Genomic DNA, 2,897 nt, shown 5'->3' on the forward strand with positions numbered 1-2,897 from the left:
TAAGGGGCCATCGACTTGCAAGTGTGTGCCCTGCCGAGCACTCCGAGGAAGCAGGCAGGTCTCACAGCCTGGCCTGTGTCACTGGGTGGGTGAAGCCAGCAACTCCCACAGGGGAGACAGCCCTGGCGTGGAGGAGGAGATGGTGCACCTGGTGCACTGCAGGTGGAGAATTCGGGGAGGCAGAATTTGGGGGCCGTGTTCCACTCAGAGGAATGGTCGGGCACAGCACCGTGAGAAAGCTTGGTGTGATCTTGACACCACAAGGGGTGTTGTATTATGACCCAATCACACTGGAGAGTGAAAGTAAAGGGGTGGCATTTCCCTGCGAGCAATGGGGATGCGTGGTAGTGAGCGGGACACCATCAGATGCGCGTGTACGAAACAGCCCTGAACAGTTGCAGGGAGATGAAGTGGAAGAGTGACAGCTGGAGCAAGTTCACTGTGGGCGTGGGGTGGGTCGGAGGGGGCGAGCCTGAGCTGTGGAGGCCGTGAGGGCTGGGGAGGCAGAAGCTGCTGAGTGTCGGGTGTGAGAGGGAGAGTACATTAACATGAGTGACTCCACCAGGTTCTGGCTGAGTGGTTCCGGGTGAGCAGGGTGCGTGGCTGTGTGCAGAGGAGAGAAAACGGGGATGAGCGCTGTTTTGGTGGGCTCTGATTACAGCCTGCGCCTCTCTGACCTGGGCGCCTCTGGGCTGTCAGTGACTGTCCAGGGCGCCTGCTCCATCCCTGTGGCCCAGCATCTGCCCCTCAGACTTGGCCTGATCTGCATCCTCTCTGGTTTCCTTCTGGCCTCCCTCCACTGGTCTCCTGGGGTTGTGGAAGCTCAATGCCTTCTCTCCAGAAAAGCATGGACAAGCACGCAAAACATTTGGCTGACTTCAGAGAACTGAACCAGGGATCAGTATCACTGAGCTACTCCCTCATCATGCTTTATTTCATTTTTAGACTTAGTTTCACTAAGTTGCTCAGGTGGCTCTCAAACTTGCAATCCTCCTGCCTCAGCCTCCTGAATAGCTAAAATTATAAGTGAGTGCTACCATGACCTTGTCTGAGAAGCTCGAGTCATTAATCTCTGTAGTGAAAAGGACAGCCTAGGGACTGCAAGGTGGGGGGAAGAAGGACCCCAGAAAGCAGCTAAGAAGGTGTGGGCAGAGAGAGGACAACCCACAGGACAGGGTGGGGAGGGTGGGTTCCAGCAACCAAGGCTGCTCCTGCAGTGTCCGCCCAGGGGACTTCCAGCAAGGCTGAGCCCTTCCAGGGGTAGCAGCACCACCCAGAGCGTGCTCCCCAGCTATACTCACCAGCACCCTTGCCTTCCTGACCTCACCCCCGCCTTGCTCTGGAAGACTTGGGTTTCGTGGCCTTGGCCAGCTCCTCTATAACCAGCCAGGCCCAAAGAGAGTCAACAAGAGGCAGGGCTAGTGATCAGGATTCTCCCTCATTTCCTGTCCCCCAACACAAACAGAGAGTGAGGTGTGGGAAATTCTGACCTTGCCGTGTAGGTGACTCTCATTACACATACTGACGAAGCCTCCTTAACCCGCTTACAACAGCTGGGACATTCCTCTGACTCAACAGTATCGTATGGAGACAAGTGATTACTCCCTGTAAACAACAGGAATGCTCATTTTCTCCTTTTAGGTTTTTCCTAGTATTTTTAAGAATCATTTTGGCTTCTTATGAATTTTCACAGATCCGATGTGTTTCAATTCACTTTAAAAACTGTTCTCCCAGGTCACTCCTGTCACTCTTTTTAGATGCAATACCAGGCAGCTTTAAAGACAACCTTGCTTCTGGCAGAAGGTCTTAGATACACACGAATCGCGGGTGGAGGTGCTGAACAGGAGGCGGGGCCCCTGTTCAGAGGTCTGCGATTGCCCTGCTGAGGAAGGAAGCCCCCGTCAGTGATGAACAGCCAGGCCAGGTTCAAACAAAACTGCCCAGTAGACAGAACAGAGTGCAGACAGCCTGGAAGATTCACCAGCAAGGAAGAGATCGTAGAAGGGAAGAGAGGTGTGAGAGGTGTGAGCTAAGCGTGGCACCACACCCTTCCACCAACAGAAAGAAAGGAGGCCAATGCTGTGGCAACTGCCTTGGCTCAAGATGAAGCTGGAATACAGGATTTTTTTTTCCTGAGTAATCATGGCATGTTTTAAATAAACAAATGGAAGTTACCTACAATGACTGCTTTTGAATCATGCTAAGAAATGTCAGCAACCATCATACAAATGCAAATTAAAACAACACTAAACCAGGCATGGTGGTGTATGTCTGTAATCCTAGAACTTGGGAAGCTGAGGCAGGAGCACTGACAGGAGTTCACAGCCAGCCAGGGCTACATATTGAGCTCAAGGCCAGCCTGGTTTACATAGTGAGACCCTCTTTAAACACACACACACACACCCAGATACCATCTTACTCCAGAAAGAGTGGCTAGCATCAAAAAATCAAGTAACAACAAATGCTGGTGAGGCTGCAGGAGGGCAGGAGGGACTCTACTACATTGGTGGTGGGAATGTAAACTGTACACCTACTATAGACATCAGTGTGGAGACTCCTCAAGTTCCATTCAACTCAACTATCCTCCTTGAAGGTATCAAGAAGAGTTAAAACCATATTACAGGGATACATTCATACCCATATTCATAGAAGTACAATATATAACAGCTAAGTCTTGGAAACAACACATATGTCTATCAGTAGATGAATGGGTAAAGAAAATGTGGTATTTATACACAAAGGAGCACTACACTGCTATATAGCAAGATAAACTTGTAGGCATTTGTAGATCAACAGATGCACCTTGAGAATATAACGTTAAGTGAAATATGTCAGAAACACAGGCTCAAATACATGCCTTCTCTTATTTCAGAAACACTATAAATATGAAATTTTTT

This window comes from Chinchilla lanigera, unplaced genomic scaffold, assembly GCF_000276665.1.
Source record: "Chinchilla lanigera isolate Chin_1 unplaced genomic scaffold, ChiLan1.0 scaffold00031, whole genome shotgun sequence".
NCBI lineage: Eukaryota > Metazoa > Chordata > Mammalia > Rodentia > Chinchillidae > Chinchilla > Chinchilla lanigera.